The 12191-nt window shown below is 44.3% G+C and overlaps 1 protein-coding gene across 9 annotated transcripts in view; it reads left to right on the top strand.

Annotated features, from left to right (window-relative positions):
• FGD3 (FYVE, RhoGEF and PH domain containing 3) overlaps nucleotides 1-12191 on the top strand; it is a 115276-nt gene that overhangs the window by 25339 nt on the left and 77746 nt on the right. The window contains exon 1 of one of the 9 annotated variants that reach the window (XM_083795957.1): nucleotides 5245-5418. The exons of 4 other annotated variants lie outside the window; for them this stretch is intronic. The gene's annotated coding sequence lies outside the window, so the exon portion shown is untranslated. Of the gene's footprint in view, nucleotides 1-5244; nucleotides 5579-12191 lie in introns of those variants that run through there. 4 more of the 9 variants (XM_083795951.1, XM_083795950.1, XM_083795955.1 and 1 more) reach the window with 4 other exon arrangements.

The raw sequence follows: 12191 nt of genomic DNA on the forward strand, positions 1-12191 counted from the left end.
GTTTTAGAAGAAAAACTAGCAAATTTCAGTGTCTGAAGTTACTTGGGTACTTAACCTCCTCTTGACACCAGTTACACCCTACAAGTGTTTTAACTTCTCTTTTTTTTTTTTCTTTTTATTCTTTTTTTCTGCAGGATCTGAAGGGGAAGTGTCTAAAATAAACTGCAGGGATCCATATGACCAGGGCCATACTTTTCAGTTTAGTTTGTTATTGCCTAGGAAAGCAAAGGTTTGGCTCAGGGAGGTCATTTGGGCAATTGAGTTGTATGTGCGTTTACTAACGATTACCTAAGTCTCTTTATGGTCAGCATTCAATAGTTTAATTTCCCTCTATAAAAAATAAAACATGGCAAGTGCGGTACACTTGGTTTCAGCCTTCAAGCCTGTGATTTGTCCTTCAGAAAGGGAAAGCAGATCCTGAGGAAGAAGCTTCCTGGATGCTGTTAAGGCTTAGCTGCTGCGACCTGAACTCCCCAGCAGAAGGCTGGCTGGGCTTGGCGTGCAGGTGGCAAGGAAGCAGCACCGCAGCTCCGCGCAGGGGGCCCTGGTGTCATGGTCCTGCGCTGCGGGCCCCAGCCAGCGCCCCGCTGCATGCAACGGTCCCCGAACAGTCACTCCCCTCCAGTTCTGAGAGGTTCAAATTGAGAAATGCATATCTTGTGCCGAAATATAACCTGCTGAGTTCTCCCAGGAACCTATTTTGGCAGCAGAGTTGACTGACAGCAACACTAGTTGCATTTTCTCAAAATGTTTGTTGTTTTTTTTTTTTTTTCCCAAAAATTTATCTTGCAACTGAGCAATGGTAAAAACCTGTTGCTGGCTTAATGCCACCAAAGAAACTTCAGGTTGGAATACTCATGCTTTAGAGTTGCAAATGCTCCTCTAGTAATTGCAGATTCAGGAAAAAAAAAAAAAGGCAAAACATTGTTTCATAAAGATTATTTTGGTTAACATTTTAATCCAGCCGTAGTTTCTAGTGTAGCATCTAGAAGCCTTACTAGTTCATTTTCTGCTAGTGTACAAAAAGGTAGTGCTGGCCATTAGCAGGGACAGGTTTTTAAATGCTGAAAACTGAAGGAGGATTTTGAAAAGTCACCTTTAAAAAATTTTTTTTAAAAAATAAATCACTTTACCATCCTTTCTAGTGCCTTGAATGGGGTTCCACATATTCTATGTGGAAAAACTGGGTGGCTCATGAAAAGCACACTGAATTGTCCGTCTGCTCACACTGTCAGCTTTGATCAGGACAAAATTATAACACGTTGCAAACTGCCAGCTCTCCCTGAATGTAATGGATACCTCTGTGAATCTCCATTTCCATGCGCTGGTGTACCACTTGGCTCTTAGGTACCTTTCTCGGGAAGCCACGATGTGTTCACACGGTGCACTTGTGTAGCTCTCAGATGGTAATTTTTTGTGGTTATTTAAAAGTTATTAATATCTTTTAGCAGCGTTACTGTGTGGCTTGAGTGAGTCTGTTTGTTTTTTGCTTTTTTTGGGTGATTTTTCTGCACACAACTGCTGATGGTATGAATGCATAGCAACTCGTATGTCTGTATCAGGGTTGGGGCTAGGCAAACCGGCGGTGCTTGCCTTTGTTTCATTCAGGTGAATGCAGTTGTCAGAGTATTAAATAAGTGGTACACAAATATCAGGGATCTCCTTGTTCTCTTTTGCTGCGTACATGATTTGAAGCATTAGTTTATCCTTAACGATGGCCTCTTTTTTTTAATTATATCTCTATTTTCTTCTTCCAGCAAGAGGTTATCAATAATCTACAAGCTAACAGCCGAGAGATTAATTCTTCATTTGAGAGTGAACAAGTCTAATAAAAAGCTTCAAGCAGATTACAGAGTAATAAATAGCCATTCACTTGTCATTTTTGTTGCATTTATTCCTTCTCAATAAAAGACTAAAGTCTGTTGTTTCTTTTCCCCTTAGCTTTGCACATCTGATACCGTGCCCCGTTACTAGGAGACGTGGTATGATGCGAGCGTTACTTTCCCGAAGCAGGGTGGTGTGAGCCACTTAATCGCAGGAATGTGGGCTTGGGGGAGTCCGTCGCTATTTCGCTGTTACGGGGGCTGCACCAGTATTGCTTTTTTATTTGTTCAGGGAGTCTTTGAAGAAACCTCCCGGCTATCATTTCCAGACATACCTGGAAATATGTGATTTTTATATACATATATAAAAATATATATTCTTTGACTTCTGGTAATCAGAACACATGCTATTCCAGCTGTGCCTCAGTTGTTCCCTTTGTCTCCTCATGTCAGCCTACCTTTTACCAAAAAGAATAAAACACATCTGAGCTACTCCCATCTGAATTCCCCTGGGCTGACTGAGCTTCCTTGGTAGCCAACAGCGTGGCCTTTTAATCGGGTTTCCTGAGGAAGTGAGGTTTGTGCAGCCGTGCTGTCTGTCCCTCACCGCTCGCAGACTGCAAGCTCATTTCAAACCAGGTTGATGTAGGAGTGAAGGGTTCCGGAATACGTGTTTGTTTTTTTTTTTTTTTTCCTTTCAGCCTTTCAAAAATCTGCTAGCCAAGCAGCCAGCTCCCTCGGGAGGAGGAGAAAAGCGGGCGAAGCCATTGGGTTGGCAGCAGCCAGCTGGGCAGCAGGCACACGAGCAGCTCCAGCCTGGCCCCATCCTGTGCCGGCCCCTGCTTGCCGGTGGCAGGAGAGGGGCACAGTGGAAACCTGGCTTCAGCGTTACAGGATGAGGCCAGAAACGTGCCAGCCCAGGCAATGCGAGCTGCATGGCTTGCTGTAGGACCGAGTTGCTCTGCAAGGCATTGACCCACGAGCTGCTCTGGTGCTTTTTGGGCTTCTGGCTCTTTGGGTGTTGAAGCCTTTTTAGCTCTTCCCCATCATTTCTTGTAACAGTTGTTATTTTATGATGTTTTGCTGTGTTTTTGTTGGAAGATTTAGTTCTGCTCTTCCTCAGGTTTGCTCAGAGATTGGGACTGTGCTTTAAGTAAAACTTTGCTGTTAGCAGTTACAGAGACAGTGGCGGGGCAGCTGTGGGAGCACAGGGGAGCTCACAGCAGCTCTGTGCCATCTGGGTACCATGTAATCAGCGAACATTCCTACAGTGATGTCATAGAATAAGTAAGACTTGCATTTTATTTGTATTAGGGCTTTTGATTTGTGGCATAGTACAGAAATGCTAAAATCATATTTGGCTGGGGAGGAACATGTACAAGTACGTGGATTAGACAGTTTGCTGAGCTTCACAGGAAGATGGACTACCTTTCCTCTGGGCTTTCCCCATTCCTGTTTCAGCAGTCTGTCTTTCGGGAATGGTGTGTGTATAAATAAATACAATGTTACTTCATCTTCCTGCTGTGAAATCATTTCACACTGAAATGTGAAAATTTCACATTTTGATACTTTTTTTTTCCTTGAAGAAATGATGGTTTTGCACACGCTGCATAGCTGTAGTTTGTTGTCACCTCAACATAATGGCAGAGGTCGGTGCAGTGAGGGCAGTCGGAAGGGGACCAGGTTAGGACATTTCTCCCAGCACCTTTCCTGTGGCCCCACAAGGGTGGGAGGCACCAGACTGAGGGGCACTGAGCCCGCCATGGCATCTCCTTTTCCCCCACGTGGGACCAAGGGGAGGAGGAGGGAGCTCCAGAGAGAAGGCAGCTGCTGCTGGGCTGGCTGGAGCAGGTGTGGGAGCAGCCCCAGCCTGGGTTTTCCTTACAGAAAGCCTCTGCAGCCAGACTGGGCTTTCCAGCCTCGTGCCCAGCTGGCTCCTTGCTTTTCTCACGGTGTCTTCACCTCAGCGCGACTCTACAGCTGGCCTCTGTTCCCTTGTATCCTTGCTTAACTTCCCCCTCGTTAAATTAGCCTCCTGGAAATGATAAGTAAACACATCCTGGAATGTAGAGCGGTTCCCATTAGCTGCTGCTGTTACTGTGCCTGCAATCCCACGCGGTCAGGGCTAGCACAGGGTTTGTGGGGGCCTTGGCAGAGGCTGGGGTGAGGGAAGGACTGGTGGGGGGCCGAGTTGGGGCTCTCAATGTAGTAACTGGTATTAAAGGACCTGCAGCAATTCCTGTGTGTTCAGAGACAGTGCCTGGGTACTTCTTAGCATGCAAGATTTGAAGACGTTACTTTAGTAGTAGTTAATGGTGAGCTGATGTCTGTGGAAGTTGTTGGGTGGTTGCAGACGTTGGCAGCGAGTGTAGCGTGCCAGCCCGAAGCGTCGCACTGGTGTCACTGGGCGTACCGGCTGTGTTGCATGTGGCTGGCAGTTCTTTGTCTTTTTGCCTTCTGGACCTTTCCTGACCTCATCCTAATGATAACAACAGCGTTACAAGTTGTGTGTAGTGAAGATGATATGTACATGGGCCCTCGTAAGTTCCATGTAGTGAAGATGGGCCCAACTTTGGCCCTGTATACACACCAGTATAATCAATCCAAAATGCTGACTCTAACTTATTTTTAGGACATTAAACAATGCCATAAAAACATATTAATTGAATTATATTAGCCATCCTTGCTGGGATTTTAGTGCCAGGCTTCAGCCTACTGTGGCTTGTTCGGGCCGCCCTTAGGTGGGTGCTCTCACAAGACCCCCGGGGCCAAGCAGGGCAGTCGGGGGCTCGCTGGAGGAGCATCCGGTGTCGCGGTGTGCCTCAGCACTGACTCTGCCTGCTCTGCATTTACTTAGGGCTTCTTCTGGATTCCCCAAACGTCACTGGGGTGGTGTACTTCAAAATATTCCTGGTAATTGTCAGCAACACAAGCGCTACCTTGCGTTTTAACAATAAGCTGATGCTCCTTATCAAGTCGTCCTGAAATTAGTCAGCCTTGCTACAGTCTACTCTGCAACAGGTTCGTCCTTGTCAATGAATTTTTGATGGCAATTGAACATTAATTGCCATCTGCGCAAATTCCAGTATGTAAACAAAGTTCTTTCCCAATTCTTCGGCTCCTCTTTGGAGGGCTCAGACACAGGACGTGCTTCATCCAGCATGTCCCGCTGCTTCTCACAAGTTTTGTGTTTTTTAACGAGTCCCACGTTAGTTTGTACAAAATTTTGTAACACTGAAAGTAAGCATGGCTATGATTATAGTGGCAGTAGTAAAATTTCCTCCTCCTGTTGCAGAGCACCCGCTCAGCCTCGCTTTAGCTCGCATTTAGCAGCAGCGTTTGTCATCAGAGAAGCCCCCTCCCCTTCCCACATTTATTTCCATGGTAACCCGTGGAAGGCATTCTACAGCCTCAAAACTACTTTTGCTCTTTCATCATGCAAGCTGGCATTGTCAAGGGCTGAGTGTATTCCTACAGCTCTGAATGAATATAAAAAAAAAAAGGCTGAATTTGGATGGGCAGTTGTTATTTGGGAGGCCCTACGGCAGGAAAGAACGGGCAACCTTCAAGTGACCTAGTGTCCGTACGTGGCTTAGTAAGGAAAAACAGTCTTGCTTCATTAATTGATTAACTTGGAGGGTGGTGGTTATCAGAATTATCATTCTGTGAAGTGAATGTGGCAGTTTCCTGAAACAGCTTCAAGGTAGGGGGGAAAACGGGCAGATGGCTGGCCAGGCTTTGCTGGTGAGCTGCTGGTAAGCTTGCATGCTGTGATCTGTTGCAAACTGCTTTCTCATGGGTTCTTTAATGTCTTTTCAGGTACCGTTTAGAAAATGGTGTCTTTACAAATGCCTGCTCTTTGACTATATAATGCATTTGCCTTTTATTGGTGTAGAAGTGGGCATATTTAGCGGCATTTAGCAATGTGTGGTCGGTGTGAGCAATGTAGAAGCTGGTAGTAAAGCGTTTGCTGTGTTCCCTGCCGTAATGAGCTGGATTGATTTTATGATCTCTTTGCGTGCTTTCTAAAATCCGTATTTATGCAGCATTTGCGTGGAGATGTTGAGAGGATTTGATTATATTTGAGCAGGCTAAGGCTATTTGATTGCTGTGTGTGATAAGAGTAGCATGTGGAACTGGTAGTACTTTGTAAAAGAAAACCAATTGCTTGCAAACGGTCTCTGCAAATCAAGAAGAATGAAATGATGTTGTAAGTAATGATTTTTTTTAAATACTCTGAAAGCAGGAACTTGTCTGATATAAGCATTGCCAGAAACATTTCAAACATATCCTAATCTTGTTTGATAAAATTGATTTGGCAGATTATTATTCTTAATTTTCTGCTTGTATCTGTTTTCATGTTATCTGAGTACATGAATCATAATGCAGTAATAGTATTTATTAAAATATTTGAGGGATACTGTCTGATCAAAGAATCGTGTTGTCATTTCATTGGCTTGTGACAAGCTGGCAGGATTTTTGTTTTTCCTTGCATTATTTGGTTGGGGAGGGGTAAAAATGTAGCTTTCTTCTAAATATGTCTGAAGTACATAATGGCTGTGAAGTCACCATGACAACATGGGGACCAGAATCAGATTCTCCCTCCACCCCTTCTCTGTTTGGTTGTTTTCTAAGTATTAATGCATTTCCTGAGATGTTTGAGGGAACGGGATCTCACAGCTCCTGTAGGTTCAGTACTTTCAGTGTTATCCAGCTTTTAGGGTATACTATGTTTGTAGGGCTTTTTGGTTAAGCGCTATCCAATAGCTGTAATTCACTGTGCAACTAAGGTGGAACCAAACAAGGACATGAGCACCTGCAGCAGGAGCTAGGTGTCTGCATCTCCCGTGGTGCCAGTGTTGCAGCCCTGAAAACAGACTCATGGTCCTGGGGCTTCCTGTGTTGTAGTGGCATCACCACGTGCCGTGCGGAGCCTGGGGACTTCCGAAAGTTGTGTGTGAGCATATGTCTAAGGGCATCTCCGTTCATACAAGGATGGAGTCTGACATGAGCTACGGGATGGGAAGAAAAAGCTGGGTCATGTTGAAGAGATGAACGGCTCTTTCACCCTTCTTTGCTGAGGGTGCTGAATGCACCTACCAGATGAGAGGAGCTTTTTGCAAGACGTGGTGCTGGCTGTTCTTCCCACCTGCTGGGACTTACTAAAGATACATTCTCCAGGGTAAAGTGAAATCGGCGTTCAGTTCTTCTCTCTGTCCTCACCTTGTGCAAATTTTTCCAGCCTGCCAAGGGCTGGACTGTACAGGAGGCTTCAAGTTCTTCTGAAGTGCCGGCACCCTGCAGAAAGGAATGAAGGCTTAGAGAGGGTGCACAGGAAAGGCAGGGACTGTGGCATAGTGGTTCAGAGGCTCTTTTGGGAATGGTGGTGGGAGAGCCTCTGTATTCCAGTCTCCAGTCCCACAGCCGTTGGTATGTGCGTGGATTGAGACAGCTGCTTACGCTGTGGTTAGTGTTTGGGGTGACCCAGCTCCCATACTTCGGGGATCAGACATCTTATCAGGAGGTCTTTCCCTAGTGCTGCCATCTGCCTCCTCTCAGCAAGGTTTGTAGGATGGGAGTGATGGTGTTTGCTTCGTATTTGTGACAGAAACCTGCGTAATTTGTAGGGAATTTGGTGGAATAACATGTAGTAGTAGATGTTCTGTGGAGATGATGGAGGTGACATTTCCATGTCAGCAGACAAGGGTAATTAAATACTTTTAAGATACCTTCATGCTTCTTGAGGGGAAAAAAAAAACACACTGTAATTTAAAAATCATTGTAATTGTCTCTTGTGCCTCATCATATGTAAATCTCAAGAAGCATACTGTCTTTAACATCTTCCTAGAACATATGGGTTTAGTTGCTCTTGTGGCAGAGTTGTGAGCATGTTTCAGTATTATGTCAATGAAAAGCAAATACAACGTGACAGAGACTTTTGTCCTTGTCATATTACTGTACCTTCCTGACATGAGAAAATGAAGTTCTGTAGGTTTTCCCCTCCACTCCCATCAATCTGAAGTTTTACTTGCTGCCAGATGAGTGATATAATGACTTTTTATTATTATTATTTGGAAGAGTGTTGAGTCCTGTCTAACACTGGGGCTGTAGTTTCAAGTAATGTTTAACAGGAATTACCTGGAGCTGGGGAGGGAGAATGGTGCCCTTTGAAGAACCGCATGTCTACGTGACGCTTCCTATTTCCCCTTCTTTTTAATATTACCCGATGTTATCATTTTGCATATAGCAACTGTGCAGCAAATACAGTCCTTTGGAAATTCATCTCAAGTATCTGAGAAAAGATTTCATTTGAGCCAGAGGCTCAAAACAATGAGATAAATCAGTGATGAGAACAAGTAAGAGCAAGAGTCTGATGGAGTTAGGTTATACAGACTTTTGTGGTTACATAACTTGCTTTCAAGAGCCTTGAAGTTAGGAAACATACCTTAAATGCTAGAGGCAAAAACTTGAAAGTCGTGAATTTGGGAATAGAATTAAAAAAAAAAAAAGACCAGACCAGAAACAGATCTAACAGATCTCAGCTGCTCCCATCACTCCCTTTGCATCTTCTCTGCTTTGTGTACCTAGAAATACTGGAGTTAAACGTGGCAATCGTGTCAATTGAATTCTTTTCTGAGTGAATCAGGAGGATCATTGTCTGGCTTTTGGGAATAAATTACTCTCTTGTATGCCCAGGGTTTGAGCCAAGCGTGGTTCTGTAAGGAAATCCAAGCCAAAAGAAATCCCTGTGGATATCTGAAGGTCCAGTGGGGTAGGGCAGATTGACAGCCTATGTGTCATTGCAGCATTCCTGGTATTTCAGGGTCCTGGAGATTGAAATGACGCTTTTTACTCCATGTCAAGTTACCAGTAGTGTTTTAAGAGCCCACTAACACTCACATCAAACCAACGTATTTGTATGATTGTTTTCTATTATTTTTGCCCATTTTAAGTGGAGTAAGCAAAGGCTTGCGTTCAGGCTTCTCAGGTACAGAATAGGATCATGTTTTTTTCGGTATCTTTCTAGGAACAACCTATGTTTGCCCTGTGTGCTAGCTTGCAATGTAATCCTTCTCCTCGGTCTTTCCCTAACACATGGGCAGTGCTGGTGCATGGACTGCCACGAAGAAACTTGTCCAAAAATTCTTTCCAAGTTAAAGGGTGTATCTCACTCCCTACACCAAAATCAGCAAACTCAACATAGTGGGTGAATTCATTGTTAAAATTCAATCCTGTTTTTATAGAACTATTGATCTTTTGGTTTAAAAAAAAAAAAGTTTCTACATCTGTATGTTCCAATAGGAAACCCAGGTGAAGCATCTTCACTTAAACATGGAATCGGTTTAAGTTTTGTTCCTGCTAAAAATACAGATGTGGCATTAAAACAAATAAAAGCTGCCCACAAAGTGATAGGTTTGGAATAAGTGGTCCACTGAAGGAACTGTACATCTCAACCTCTTTGGTTTATCAAAGACTAGTTGGTTTCAACATGGGTTAAATTCTACAAACAAATGGCCAAAATGCCATGGTCTGAAAAGGCAGAAAGATGAAACTGGTTGTTTTGTTTGTAGATGTAACTTAAAAAGCAAATACAAGGAACAAAAATATTTTTAAATGTTTTTCAGTACTTCTGGTTCTCACTGAAAGTATTTTATTGAACAACAACAAAAAAGTAATTTCTCAATATTTTTCCGTGCCATTAGGCAACAGTAATTGACACGCAGACCTTCTGCGTGCTGGCCAGTGGTGGTGCTGCGAGCCGTGGCACTGCCAGGGCTCTGCATGGCACAGGACCTGCTCAAGCAGCCGCGCTGTGTTGTGGCGAGGTAGGAAAAGGCTCAAGGCCCAGTTCCACTTCGTGCTGACTCTGGTCTCGCTGGCCTCCACCCACAGTGCAGCCTGCTTTCACATCGCCTCCCCGTGCCACGGATAAGCTGAATTAATCTGCAGTTGGGTCATTTTATTGACCTGAAAAAACTTTATACCCAATAATAATGCAGTGCTTGTGGTGGAGGGGGCAGGACAAGAGGACTCCTCATTTTGGCAGAACAGTTAGATAAGGTTACGTGTAGTAGAAAATCGCATCTTTAGTGCCACTGTCAGCATCTTGCACCTGTGTTAAATTCTGCCCTCTAACACAGGACTTTCCATTTCTTTTTGCTGTGGAATGTTGGGTGTTGTTTGTGAAAATGTACTTTTTGGAAATGTCATGAGAAGCAGGGCGAATGGCAATTGCCGCTAACATGTAAAGAGATGCAAGACACAGAAGACTTAAGGGAGTTCACAGCCTGATCCTGCAAGGTGTTGTTTCCCTAAAAAAGGAGCAACCTACTGCTCTTTTGGTTATTTTAAGCAGTCTGGATGGAGAAATGCCGAGCAGGGGGTTCAGTTCTTGGTAGGATTGGGCCCTTAAAGAGTTAAATGCACAGAAGTACTAATCAGTGAATATTTAGGTCATGGAGGACTGCGACTGGAGAAAGACTGAACATTACTGACAGCTGGTGGGTTTTAGTTTGGTAAGAGAATACTGGAGAGTATCTTCTGCCTGGTGTTAACACTGCAGTTTGAGTTTCTAACTATGCTTTCTGCTGCGTTTGTGTTAGCTGTGCTTCGCAGCAGGTGAGGTGTGGAAGGGGACTGTCAGTGGACTTTCAGGAATCAGTATTTGTTTCTTCCGTCACAGCCTGCAGCCCTCCTCGGAGCTGGGTTCCTAAGAATAGCTGATGTTTTGAAGATTAAGTATGTGTATTCTGTTGTCTTTTTGGGGCAATGCTTGCAAAAGTCCACAGCTTACTTTCTGTGGGGCTCTGGCCCCTAAACCATTTCTCAACCATATTGGTAGTCACCACTTTGAAAACTGCGGGTGGGATGTTTGCATGGTCCATGTTGTAATTGCCATCCTGTGAGCAGTCCCAGTGAAGCCCAGGGATGGCTCCCGTGTCTCGCTGTTTCCACACTTGGCCTTGAAAGCTTTCACTTGGACCGCAGGGCGAGGTCTGTGGGACTCGGGTGCGGCCTGCTGCGTCCGCCCTCTGCCCTGGGCCAGAGCCACCACAGAAGCTCAGGGTGACTGTGCCTGTGTTAACAGTTCTCAGGGCAGACTTCCACCTGAGCATGGACGTGCCAGGATGGCTGTAAAACCACGGAGCAGGACGCAGAGGTCTCAGTAGCAAGGTGAGAGGGGCTGGGCTGCGGCGGTGCGCCATGGTGGGAGAGGCACGAGGCCGCAGGGCGCACTGCCTGGATGCTCTCCTTTAAGCCGCTTGGCTGCTGACCCAGCCTGAGAGAGGCAGGGTTTGGTGCTTGGGGACATCTCCGTGGGTGATGCTTAGCGGCAGGGCAGTGTTATTAGGGCTTCCTTTATGGTTGGTGTCTCTACATACTTGGGAAAAGCAGGGTGCAAATGGGTAAGGAACACAGAAACACTTCCCTTCTAGCAGTGCCACCGAAAGTGCCCGTGTTTCTGGGAGGGTAAGATTCGTTTTGGAAGCAGCTTTATTACATGCCTTTGGTTATTGTGCTAGAATTCACAGATTGTCATTCGGTTAAAGTAATCCTCAGTAATTAATTTTTTTCTCATCACTGGACTTCATGTTTCTAATTAGTTTCTTCTCTGCTTCAGGAGATGATTATCTATATTTGGAATGAGTATTTTTTTCACTTTGTTTAAAATTGCTCAAACTACACTATTATCACCAGTGTTCATGGGAAATTAAAAACAGCTAGCGTATAGGTATTATCCCTGAGTAATCCCCAAATCCCTCTGCACTCATGCTTAGCAAGGTAACTTTAAAATGTCAAGAAAAGACAGGCGGATATTCCCATTAGTGTGGGAATGTTTTCTCCCAATTTCTCATATAACCAGGAAAATGGAGTTATATGTGTTTTTTAACTTTAAAGTAAAAATGAGTGCCATGTACTTTGCTGTATAAACTGTAACTTTCACGTCTTCCTGCTTTTACAATAATCTCCTTGGCAATCATTTTCAGAATGGATAGATCAAGGCAGGGGCATCACTGGTTAGATTAAATGGTGTTACCTTTGCAATTGAGAAAGACAAAACGTTCACAAAATTCAAGTGTAGCCATATCTAGAGTGTTCTTGAAATAAAGAATTTTAAGAGCATATTTATAACCTTGATTTGAAAGATTGCTCTTTTATGGGAAAAAAAGTCATTTCTACCCCATGCATTTTCTGAGCAGCAGTCTTTTGTGCCTGTTCTTAGCAGAGTTTTCTGATGGAAATGTTTCATTCCCTTTATTCTGTTACTGTTTTTAAAATGTAGAAATACAGTCTGGCAGTCTGGAGTCCTGAAGTAGTCAGCTGACAGTGAGATTACCTAACCAATACATCCTAAGGTATTCTTGC

This window comes from Anser anser (assembly GCF_964211835.1).
Source record: "Anser anser genome assembly, chromosome: 12".
NCBI classification, from domain to species: Eukaryota; Metazoa; Chordata; class Aves; order Anseriformes; family Anatidae; genus Anser; species Anser anser.